We start from the raw sequence: 13,362 nt of genomic DNA on the forward strand, positions 1-13,362 counted from the left end.
TTAGGCCTGAGTTTCTAGGAGCGCCTACCACATCCCTCTAACCCTTCTCCCACCAGATCAACCTCTGGAATCTTAAGAGTTTCCATTCTTTTCTGGCTGGCCACACAGAGGATGGGACTTATAAAAAAGAAGCTCACAATGACCCAGTTTTCAGAAGAGACTCTGCCCTGGCCTCCCACATAGCTCCAAGCAGTTAACCAAAGAGTGATGGTGACCCAGATTATTAGCAACCAGGGGACCTATTAAACCAAGGCAGTGGTAGCGTATGTATATCCCCAGAAGAAGAAACCTAGTTGCTCTAAGTTTTGCTAGTGTGTAAATGACTGATCTTTAACTCTGGTTTGAGAATGGATTTTTAAAATAATATTGCCTTAAGACATTGCCATCAGGACAGTGTTGTCAGAGAAGTATAAATTTTTGCTGTTCCACCCTCATTTCATACGTCATCCCATTTCTTGAAAGGCAGGCCCTGAGAACAGAATATCTAAAATTCTAACAAAACCTAGAGATTAGGCTCGGTTCTCTCTGATTGAAAGGTGATAATACTGCCTGCTTCAAGTAAGACACAGAGAGAGGGGGCTGGGGATATGATCTCCTAAAGGCAAACCCAGCTAATGCTTGATGAAGCTCAGTCCCCAATCATCTTAGGATGCTACCATGGGTTACAGGCTGTAGTTTTCACACTCGCCTTGCTTCCCAGTTTTGCAGTTCCCAGCTGATTGGCATAGCCCACTTGGGGCTTACCCACAATGTCCAGCCTCTTAAGACCAGTTGCTGGGCATGATTCTAACTGCTGAGGTGGGCATGTACCAGCTCGTGAGAACCAACTGTTAAATATTCAGGAAATCGTGAGCTAGTTGTTAAACACAGCCATATTATTCATTAAATTATATAAAGTTAGTTATAATTAAATACATTGTATTATAAATAAAGAGCATGATTCATCATGCTTATTATTTTACTTATTATTTTACTACATTACTACCTTATTATTTTACTACATTTTCCTCTTTCCTATGATTATTTATTGTCTCTTGCCTCTATAGAGTGGAAATACTACACAGTATATGGTGTGCCACTACACTCCCCCTCCCAAATGTGACATCACTTTTGCATCTTGAAATTCACCGTGGTGGGAATATTTACACATGAAAATAGGAAATGCCACAAATCAAGGTATTTTTGTCCTCTCAGGGTGCTGGTTGTTAAACTCTGAGTTGGGACGATTAGTTGTTCCAAGTGCATACTCGGGAAATACCCATGACTGGGGTCAGTATGACACAGTGGCCTGGCCTTATGAGCAGTCAGAGGCTACAGCAGCAGGTAGCAGGTTATGTCTAAGCCTGGCATCAGATCAGAAACCAGGCAGTCAGAAAGTGTGCAGAGGGTCGAGGTCAAACCAAAAAAGGAGATCAAAAACCAGTCAGAAGGACAGTCAATCAAAAGTGCTCACCCCCAGGAGGCCTCCAACCAAGACAACTGTGGCTGATGCGGTGCTGTGGGCACCCCTCCCATGTCTGCCCAATGTCCACTGTCCTACGGGTGCTGACTCATCCTGCTATGAGTACCCACAGCCTTCACCTGCAAGTGCCAGGAAGTTCGTGTCCCTGGTATTGGCTAGTGATGGACAAGAGTTGGAGGATAAACACCCTCACTTTGGTGCTGTATCTGAGATGAGTTCCACCATCTTCCAGGGGTTCCCTGGCCGTATATTTAGAGAAACAGCACTTCAAAAATATCTGATATATCCAGCAAGGCAGAGCCCCATTGTCCACTCCTGTAACTTGTTCACTAACACACTTTTGATTGGTTTTCTTCTTCTTGTTGCACTTCCCCACTCAGCTTTTGGTGTTTTCTGGGTTTAAACCTCAAATAAAGCCTTTGCACTCAATCGTTGTCTTAGTGAGACCAGGAAAAGTCTTACCTGCTCCTGTTGAGGCCAGGGTCCCTCCTGTCATGGCTGGTTAGTGCACGCCTGGCTAGGAGATGCAGGGCAGGTCTGCTGATGTGCCCTGGGACAGTGGTTGGGAGAGGAGGTGTGAGCAGATCCTGACATGGAGCCACCCTGAGGCAAACCTCCTTGTCCCTGTCCCGCATTCCAGGAAAAGCCTCGCTCACATGCCCTGCAGGCGGCATTTCACAGGGTAAGCAGGGGAGGCGCCCATCCTGAAATCCTGGCCCACTGCAGACTTGCAGTTCACCAGGAGGTAAAGGCACCACTCCACTCCCTTGTTTGCTTAATCTGGAATCACCCTCCCCACTTGAGAGCCCTGCGCAGTTATTTGATTCTTTGGCTGTTTCAGCAGTTCACAGTGTTGCTTGTTGGTGACTGGCTGTATATTTAGAGAAACAGCACTTTAAAAATATCTGATTGTTCTGCTTATCTCCTGCAGAGGCACCAGGTTTTTATAAATTAAGGATCTGCTAATTGCCACAAGAATTCAATTGTTAAACAGAAAATGGATAAATGCAGGCCCAGAGATACTATGCCATCATCTTCCTATATACATGCACATGTGTATATATATATATGTGTGTGTATATAATACACATGTATACATATGTATTTTGTATATATATACATATGCATGCAACATTTATGTATAAAAATATATAAATATGTATATATACATGTGTATGTACATATATACATATTTATATATTTACATATGTGTATATGTATATGTACATATACACATATTGCATACTATATAACATAATATATAGTATATATCTTATATGTATTGTATGTAATATATGGTATAATGTAGCATAATATAGTATAGTATAATATAGTATATTATTGTATAGTATAGTACAGTATATAATATATAGTACAATATATGCAATACTATACTATATATACATTATATATAGTATATATATTACGTAGTATATAATGTTTATAAATACTATTATGTAGTATATTATATATATATATACACTTGTGTGTGTTTATGTGTGTATGTGTGTATGTCTATATTTTTTAAATTTGATTGAAAGGACTAGTGATAAATAATGTGTCTCAGAGGACTGTTGCCTTTGCCATAAACAGGTAGTCTGTTTCTCCCATGGGGTTGTGCCTGGCTCAGTTCCACATCTGCAGAATCCAAGCTGACTTGCTGAGCAATGGCCTGGTGGGAATGTGCATAGCGACTCAGCAAAATGTCCCAGTGTATGTTCCCATACATAATCTTATTTTATGATTCTTCTTTTCATGGTTTGCAGTTAGGTTGTTGCTGCCTTTTTGTGCTGTGTTCTTGCACACATTATTTTTGGATATATTGGGGTATACATAAATTTAGCATCATTACCATTGATAGTAATAACCATAATGGCATTTAAGTAACCAGAGCCAGGCTGAAGCAGAACTGTCATTGGCAAATTGTCCAAACTCTTATATAAGTCAGGGGTCAGTCCTCAAATCAGAAATCATTCTAAGTCTTTCACTGAAAGAATATTTAGTACAAGGAATTAGTGGCACATGTGATAGAGGCCAAGAGACAACAGAGGGGCCTGTGAGGCAGCCTGGAGGAAGGTGGGGCCCCCACTGGGCTGCAGGAGAGAGGAGGAGAAGGTCAGAACCCAGAAGCTGGGACTGCCCATGGGTGGTGGGACCATGAAGGAGATGCAGGGAGGGCAGGAGGGAGAGAGAGAGAGAAAGGGACACAGAGACAGAGACAGAGACAGTGAGAAGAGGGAGAGAGGAGAAAAGGAGAGGAGAGAAAGGCACCTTACCTTGTCTTCCTTCTCTCTTCTGATTTTCCACCAGGGCTCTCACTGGCAAAATCTACTTGTTCCCAGCAATACAGAGTGGATCTGGGCATGGGCAGAAGATGGGTACAGCAGAAATTTGGCAGTTACTCAGCATGAGCTGCTTTCTTCACACATGGACACAACCACAAATACCTGCCTTTTCTTTGCTCCCCACCAACTTCCAGTCTTTTGCTTCTGCAATTTTCTCTTTTATTTCAGTTTGCTTTTCCCTGTGAAGTCTTGTAGTCTTTTCTACTCCTCTTGTCAGTCAGGAAAGTTACTCTGATAATCCTTGCACATCAAGATGGTAGATGCATCCCATGCTTGATTTGAGGGGTGGTGGTCCTTGGCCACAAATAAATCAGAAGCCCACTCTAGCTGACTCAAGCAGAAAAAGAATTTATTAGAGGAAGTGGATGTTCCCATAGGCTACACACAGACAGGAGAGCAAGGCTTGGGGCACCTCCCCGAGGAGGACACCCAAGGGGCACCACGGCCCCACTGCCATGCAGACATGCTTCTGTGGGAGTGCCAGCCCTGGGCTCCACCCCTAGATGTCCACTGCTGACTCTCCTGGAAATGGATGTATTTGCCTTTGCTCTTGCAAGCATGAGTTCCAAGCACAGCCTGATTCTCTCTGTGGCTGTCACTCAACCCAAAGTCCCAGGAGCGCGAGTCTGGTCTGTGGAGCCCAATCACATGACGTACCTTAGCTGCAAAGAAAGCTGGAACATGGGATTCAGAACTTATCCTGGGGAGGGAGGGACTCTTAACAAATTCCCCTAATGCAGTGACAAGGGATTAACTGTGTTAAACATTGACAAATCCTCCATATATACTATATCACCAATTGAGTTAAAAAAATAGGTAAGCTGCTATTTAATATGGAATCTGAGGCTTGCAGGCAGTGGGTGAGGGAGGTGAGAAGAGATATTTTGGGTCACAAACGGAGCTTCTAAGGGCTTCTCAGTGTCCCCGCGTGGAAGACATCTTCCTTCACCAGCCCTGGGGTGCTGCCTCTGTGAAATATCATGGATTTCAGCAAACCTCAAGGTCTGGTCTGTGAAACTTCTGTCTGCTAACTTGCAAGTAGGCAGGAAGGAAGCACCTTGGCGCTTTTTATAATAGGCTTTGGGCAATTATTTGTTTGCTTGTTTCTATTTTTTTAAACTACTTGCATTAAAAAAAATTACTATCTTTAAAGCTTCTACATTGGCCCAGATCATCACAGTTTGCAAAGCCACTGCTCTTCTACCATCTCCTTTGACCCTGACAACAGCTTGGCAGTGAGCAGGCCAGGTGTGGCCTCCATTTTGCAGAGGAGGAAACTGAAGTTCTCAGGGTTGCAGAGGAGGAAACTGAAGGTCTTAGTGTTGCACAGATGACTGTGGCGGAGGCAGAACCCAAACCTGATGTTTGCCCTTCCCAAGTGGCCTTTCCACACCCTTTGAGTTCTGAGAGACAGGGAGTTCACAGAGGTGGCACATGGTAGGTCTCTGACCAGCCACAGCCTGCTGCCTTCAGGGCAGGTGGCCGTGTGTTCAGAGTTCCTAAAGGCTGGCTGAGGCCAAGGTAGATGGAAGGCATTCTGCCTGCTGCCAGCTGGTCTCTGAGCTCACTGTGGGCAGTGGCCACAGCTCACCTTCTGTCCCTGCACTGGCCCTAGCTCGGGGTAAGTGTGCATTAGATACCGACCGAATGACCGATGAGCATGTGCTCACAGAATGTCAAAAATAGAAGCTTCCCTGAAGGCTGAGGTTCCAGGGACAGCATTTCCTGGCTTTAGAGTGACTTACACTCAAATTAAGAGAAATTCCACATTGCCTGTGACTTCAGAATCCTCTGTTGTCTGCTGTGGCCTGAGACTTCAGAACCCGCTCTCATATGCTACCTGAGGACTTTTCTTAGTCCTCATCTTTCAAGAAGAATCAGGCACAAATTTCAGAAATGTCCATAGTGGCAGTGCTTGGCGGGCACAGTCTTTCTGTGAGTTTGGCCTGAGCTCCTTTGCCCATCGTTGCTGACACCAGAGCAACTGCTAAGGGAGGCACCAGGGGCCTAGGGAGGGCTTTCAGAAATGTGGGGCTTGGTAGGAGAGGAAGCACAGAGTCAGATTACAAGTCACTTCCCAAGAACATTTCTACTTTCGGGCGGGGTGTGTGTCTTTACCGTGAGCCAGGTGGATTCCTGCACGCTTTATTTGAATCATCTCATTTAATGAGATAAGAAGGTAAGTAATATTTTAATCTCTATTTTATGGATGAGGAAGCTGAGGCTTAGAAGTTAAGGTCAGGCAGCTTGGAAATGGCAGAGTTTGTATTTTAATTCAGCTCTGTCTCTTCAGAGTCCTTGCTCCTGCAGCCCCCATGGTGGGCTGAAGTTTACATATTGGGGTTTTTGCCAGGCAACTCCCTGGACAGCCTATCACTGAGCCCTCATCTAAAACCACTGACAGTGGTTCTTATTTTGCTTACTGGACAAAAAAGAAACTGAGTTTCCAATGGATTTGGTTTTCGGGATGACACCGGGTAATCTCCCGTGACAATGACAAGGCAGCAGCTCTGAACGGATGGGAGGACAGAGACACAGGGAGGAGGTGCCATTTGCTAAGGAAGAACTGGGGCTCCTGAATCACAAGCCAGGCCTCCATGTCCAACAGCTCAAAGTTTCCCTGGCTTGTGGGAAAGATGAAAGCAGCCATAAACCCTGCACACAGCAAATCCAGCAAGAAGGCAGTTACCTAAACAGGGGAGTAGGTTCACGAGAAGGGTCAGCGACCATGCCATGTGGCAAACCTCAGCAGCTGGGCCTGTGTGCTCTGTGAATGCTTTAACTTGTCCTGACTTATTAAGACCCTACACACTGCCCTGGCCTGTTTGTGTTACCTTAAGCTAGTGCCTTTCAACTTGGGTTGATTTTACCCCCAAGAGGACGTTTGAAAATGTCTGGAGGCATTTTGGGGGGATGCTACTAGCATCTTGTTGGTAGAGACTGGCATAAAGAAACATCCTACAATGCACATAGTAGCCCCACAACAAGGAATTATCCAGCTCCAAATGTCATTAGTGCTACTGCTCTAATTAGTGCCATTAGCTCAGTGTTAAGGAACACTGAGCTAAGCAGAGCAGATGACACAAGGTCAGCCTGCTTACCCACAGACCATGAGCAGGGAAAGAAGGTCCAGCCCGGAGCATAAAAGCAGCTTGAGGCAGAACTACAATTTCTAAGTTATCCCACTTGGCAGATCAGAGTATTCCTCACTAGGGGAGTATTTTCAAGAGCACAAAATTCATTTATAGCCCAATCACCACGCCCCATTCTCTATCCTTTCCCAATAAAAGGCACATAAGTTCTTAGTGTCCAGTTTCTTTGACAAAGCCAGAAGCAAAACCTGGATATATTTCAATCTTCTCCAAGTAAAAATCCCACTGAGTGTGGTGCTCACTGTTGGAGAGGTCATTGTTGTTGGTCACCGTGGGGAGCTGGTCAGAACCATCCCACTAGACATCTCTATGGAGGTATCACTGGCATTGTACTTTGGTGACACAGGCGCTGTCTCCTGGGTCTTAAATAGCTCAAAGTTCAGGTTGCCATTTGCAAACTTGGGCCCTAAATCTCAGCCTTGGAGATCTTTTCATGCAACTGTAATTCAAACTTTAATAACAAATCTAGATTTTTAAAAATCACAGTGCCAAGCACATGGCCTATCTGACACATAGCAGGTGCTCAATAAATACTTGAATGAATAAATGAATGAGTGATTGAGTGAGTAAATAAAGCCCAGAGATAAAAGGTGACTTTCCCAGGGTCACACAGGGAAATAGCAAAGTGGTCCTGCTCTCCCTCCCTTTGTTCTCTGGTAGTACTTAATTTGGGGTCGATATTCTTGCAGCGCTGACCTCTCTTGTCAGCAGTAAGTATCTGTAACAGGTGACTTATCTTTCCTGTTAGACTATACACTCCTCAAGGACAGGTGTGTGCTGTAACACCACTTAGAGAACTTAGCCAAGAGCCTTGCACACAGTAGGAAGTCAATAATGTGTGATCAACAGTGTGTTCCCTCTAATGCTGCACATTTTCGGCCTTTGAGTTGGTGTATAGGGCTTTTAGCAGCTTCCTTCTTTGTGTTGCTGTAAGTTGTCAAGTTTTGCTCTTATCGGTGCTTGCTTAATTTGTGGCTTTCTAATTTGTGTCTTCAAAGTTGGCATAGGCAAGAAATCAATAAATCAAAACCAAAATTGAGTATGTACACACAAACACCACACACACACACACACACACACACAGAGTTGATTCTTATTATTCAAGGTACTTATGTTCTATAAAGTCACAGCAAACACTGAATTAGTTAATGCTAGACCATTCTCCTGGAGGAAATACAGGGTTAAATTCCTGCAAGCCTCTGATCCCAACACAGAGCAATCCAGAGCCGGAGCAAGGGATGTCGGGGGGAGTCAGGGTCTGAGTCCTGACCACTTGGTCCAACCAACCCTGTTCTGTCCTCAGACATCCTAACTTTGTGAGCCAGCAAACCAAGCCAATTGGAGTCACTTTTTTGCCACTTCCACGTGAATGAGTTCTAACTGACTTCTTTGTTCAACAAAAAAGTATTTTATTGTATTCTAGAAATGAAATACAGCTGATGCTGCCTTATTTCTAATGACAGAAAATTCTTCATCTTGTGAAGCACTTTACAGAATACAGCTTTTGTTAAAACACTTCCCTGACACACAGACATACAGAAACATTCATGAAACACCAGTGGTGGCCCAGGCACTGAGTGGGCTTTGGAGAAGACAAATGCATGACAGTCTAAACCTTCAGCTTGTTTCATGGTTTAAATTCTTTTCAACTTTAAAGAAAGTACTCCTTTTAACAGGGGAAAAATAACTTTCTTCTTAGCTTTTGTTATAATAATGCTGTGTAAAAAACAACTAAACAGTCTCAGTGGCATACAAGAGCATGCAGGTGGGCCGTGTGGCTCGGAGGGACTCAGCTAGGCTCACTCTCAGGTCTGGGGTTGGCTGGGGTTTGGCTGATCTAGACTGGGATATGGCTGGGTGGCTCAGCTTCTTGCTCCATGTGTGCAGGTTGGCTGAGATGGGGTGGCATCAGATTCCGATGCTGGAGTATCTGTTCCACATTATTCTCATACTCCTTATACCAGTGGGCTAGCCAGGCATGTTCTTCTCATAGCAATAGTGGAGCTGCAGCAAGGCAAAAGGAAATATGTGAGGTCTCCTAAGGCACGGGCTCATTTCCACCTCATTCTGTTGGCTAAAGCAAGTCACGTGGACAAGCCCAAAGTCAAAGGGGCAGGGAAATGATTGCCTCTTTACTGTGAGAGGTTGCAAAGTCATGTAGTAAAAGACATGAACACAGAGAGGGGTAAAGAATTGGGGTCAATAATACAATCTTCTACATCATGCATTGGCCTTAGGTCCACATTCTAGAAATCCACTCTAGCTAAACACAAGAAGAAATCACTATCTTAAAGATGATTTCTACTTCTGTTTTGGGTTGCTCAGCTGGACTTGGGGATCTTATCATGGCTTTCTCCCCTCTGGACCTCACTTTCCTCAAATGAGGTGCATGGCAGGGCCATCTGTCTTTGGAAGGGCCCAGAAAGCTGGAGTTGGTACCTTAATGATGTGCTCTATTCATGAGCTCTCTGGAGGCAAGGCTCTGTATCATTCCAAGTTGCACTCTGCAAATTGCTAAGTTCCAGGGAAGCCAATATTAATGGCAATGCATTATGAATGAGGTTATCTTGAATTTGTGTACTTGTTCCCGAAACTACCCTGAGAAACTGTTTGCATTAGGCTAATTTTGTTCATTCCTTTTGTAGGAACTTGTTCTGGTAATAGGATTTGACAAGCTATGATATTTCCTTTAAAGCCTTGCTAGAGTAAGATTGATTTTCTCCATGTGAAGTACAATGCATCCCTTCTATTAAACAAATTAAACTACTTAGGTCGAGAAGGCTACAAGAAGGAGCAGTGGTGTGCTGATAAATGTTTAACAACCAACTCTCTGGAAGAAAATGTCTTGATTTGTAGTATTTGACAATTTCCATGGTATAAGCACTCCTATGTGGCAGACTTTAAGCTGCCAGTGTGATGATGTCCCAAACAAAGATTCGGGAGAAGTGCACCTGTATGAGCCTGCTCTACCACCCTGCTGCCCATGCTGCTGTGCTGTTGAGATGGATTCTCTTGCTGGGTGTTCCTAGGGGAGAGGATATGGCATTTATGTGCTATGTAGAGTTTCTTAGAAGTTCAAGTCAGCACTGGATCAATCAGAATGAATCCAAAGTGCTTATGGAAAGGACTTTCTCTGGGACGGCACTCTTTAAAAGTAATAACACTAGCTACTTTTTCCCCCCTATGGTTACTCCACACCAGGCACTTTTTTCAGTATTTAACATGCATTAACATAATTACTTCTTACCAAAATTCTATGAGATAGGCTCTATTGGCATGAATAGTTAAATAGTGAGCTTTGGGCAACTCTAGTTAAACAGTGAGACTGAGATTTGAACCCAGATGTTTTGGCTGAGAGTCCATGACTTCAAAGTCATGAAGCTATCCTGATACCCACTCAGAACCAGGGGAGTTTAAAATTGGGTCCGATATCCCTACTCACTCCCATATGAACAGCTCTCCTGAACAGTTTGCTCTTATCCACATTCTCCATTTGGCAAATAAATCCTCTGCAAGATGCAGCAACAAGCATCCCTGTCCCCACAGCTGAGTGTGTCCCACCTACCTGTGCGATGACGCATACCTGAGGCCCCAGTCAGAGGCTCCACCCAGTGGTGGGCAAGCCCGGCTTTTGCTGGTTAAAAGGTGTTTAAAAACATCTTCAGGAATTTTGCAAGCCATTATTAAAAATTAAGTTATAAGAACTTAAAACTAAATCCATCATATTAAAAAATAAAGGACATAAATACTCATCACTCACTACTTCCTAATTACTCTACTGTAATCTGTGCTCTTGGGGTTATTTATGTCGATGGCATCTGTATAGTGGAAATAGATATCTATGTGATGGTGGCCACTGAGCTTCTCTTCCCGACTCCATCACATCAAAAGTTTGAAATCATCCATGGTGGGACTATTTATTTCATGAAAATCAGCACATGTTGCAAAACAGGTTTTGATTTATTGTTTTGTGGATTGGCTAGACATAAGAAAATGTCAATAAAGCACATCAAACTTAGAAGTCTGCCATGTCTATATTTGTTACGTTGTAAATAACACAAAACTTAAAGAAACATATTCCTAATATTTTAAAACTATGATTCAATTGAGCAAAGAAATCCCTCAGTGATGAACAAATGGATATGCCAATATACAGCTTTGTGTCACTTTTGTCTCACTTATTGATGCAAACAAAAATATCAACCAATGTTCATGAGGGAAGTATACTCATTTGTCAATTGCAATCACAGGTTGGCTACAAGAGTTAGAGAAAAATCAATGAAAGCAACTTTCACTTTCAGCCAAGATGAACTAGATTTACCCTGCCACCTGAAACAATGAAAAAAAAAAGATAGAATATGAAAACTAGCTCTCAAGGTGTTGGACACCAGGAAAGAGTGGAAATAGATAAAGTGAGATCCATTATTACCCCAGCTTACTGCCTGGAGAAAGTTTCAAGGCAGCAAAACAAAGGAGGGGGTCACGTTGAAGAATGGGGGATGGCTGGAAAGTTGGGAGACAGACGGAGAGTCCAGTTATAACGACTCCCAGAGTTGAGGAGATGAGGCTGGAAGTCTGGAGATACCAAAGTGGCCATAGCATCACAGCAGAGTATCAGAGAAGAGATAGCTGCTCAGACAGAACACTTCAGAGCTCTTCAGAAGTCCCCCGTATTCAGCTGAGTACTCATCAGCATGATAGCTGTGCATTACCTGCTCTTTACCCACCTCCATCAGGTTAAAGCCTGCAGAGTTATGCATAAATAATTGTTACAGATCAGCTTTATGCATCAGTAGGCACCGCTTTAAATTAATTCACCTGGACAATGAAAGAGCGAGACTTGATTTATTCACAGCACGTCTGGGATGAAGCATTATTAAGGTGGGGAAATAGAATGGCATGCAATGCTTTGCAATGTACCAACAGCTAATGGAACTCTGCAAGTGGCTGTATACATACAGATGCGGGTGTCAGCCTGGGCCAGGCTGCTGGAGCTAAAGTTGCTACGGCCTCGGGATTCAGAATCATGGGCAAGCTAGAGGGAATTATTATTTCTTCATGGTATAATTTTTTAAAAGCATTTATTGAGATGTGTGATGATGAAGTTATTGTGCTATTACCAGGCTGGATGGTGGGGTGGGGTGGACAGGAATGGACACTACCACTCGGGTTAGGAACACAGACTTCCAGGGCAGCAGCATGAGCACGGGAGAGAGAAAGATGACTTTTCTCATTTACCCAGAGTATCACTCTGGATGCCTGAATGCTAGAAATTGTACTTATATAATGCCTCTAAATGCCAGTCATCAAACTTGTGTATAAAGCCACAGATGCACAGATGTACACAGGATGGGCCTGGGTGTTCCATTGTGGAGAAAAATCCTTATCCTACTGGTACTGCTACTAACATTACCTTTCACTTGGGACTAACTACGTCGTCAACTGTGCCACATGCCTTTACACACATCATCTCACTTAATAGGGGCTGGGGATTTCCTCAGATGAAAATGCTGGCTCAGTGGTAAAGTTATTTCCCAAGGTCTCCTGAGTCCTCCCAGTGATGTTTGGTTTACTCCAAAGCTTGCTTGCATTTTAAACTTTCATATTACAAAATGGTTCTTAAGGAACCATACTATAAAACATTATTGTTCATAGAGTGCTTTATTGTTTAATATCTCCTCATCTAATTGATCATTTGCATACTCACAATCACCCTGTTACGTAGGTGTCTTTGACCCCATTGCACAGGTGAGGAAACTGAACTTTGGGTAGGTTGTGCCTCTTGCACATTTGGGGGCACCTGGGATGTGGCAGAGCCAGAATCAAAGCATTGGTGCTTTATCCCAAATCCTAATCTCTTCCCAGTCTACCTACCTTAATGAGCAGAGAGTTCTGAAGAGCTTCTCATTGTGCTAGACTATACGAAAGATTGGATCAAGTTTGGACTGGTTTACTCAGAAGTTATTTCGAATCCTCTGCAAGTTTCACAGGGCTGCAGCACCTGGCTGGTGGTTTAACATGGCACTTCTAAAGGACTCACATTTAGACCTGGAAGATTTTCTTCGGCCTCAGGCTTAAGAGCTGGGCCTCCAGATTCAGTGCGCCTGGGTTGCAGTTCCAGCATCACCCGTCATGGGCTTTAGCCATTTACTTAACCTTTATGAGCCTCAGTTTTTCCATCTGTCAATTGGGAATATAATAGAACCCACCTCATCTGGTTATTGTGAGGTTTAACATGAGATGACCCATGAGATCAAAGTTTTTGTGTAGTCACTATTGTCAAGACTGTTGTTTTGCAGCATGCTCAGGCTTCAGCAGACTCTTGGGCCAGAGGGCCCCCAGGCAGAGTCACCTGCTGCTTCTACGTGTGCATGAACATGGGGAACGCTGAGGGGAAGCAGCT

This window comes from Pongo pygmaeus, chromosome 21 (genome assembly GCF_028885625.2).
Source record: "Pongo pygmaeus isolate AG05252 chromosome 21, NHGRI_mPonPyg2-v2.0_pri, whole genome shotgun sequence".
In the NCBI taxonomy this organism is placed as follows: Eukaryota; Metazoa; Chordata; class Mammalia; order Primates; family Hominidae; genus Pongo; species Pongo pygmaeus.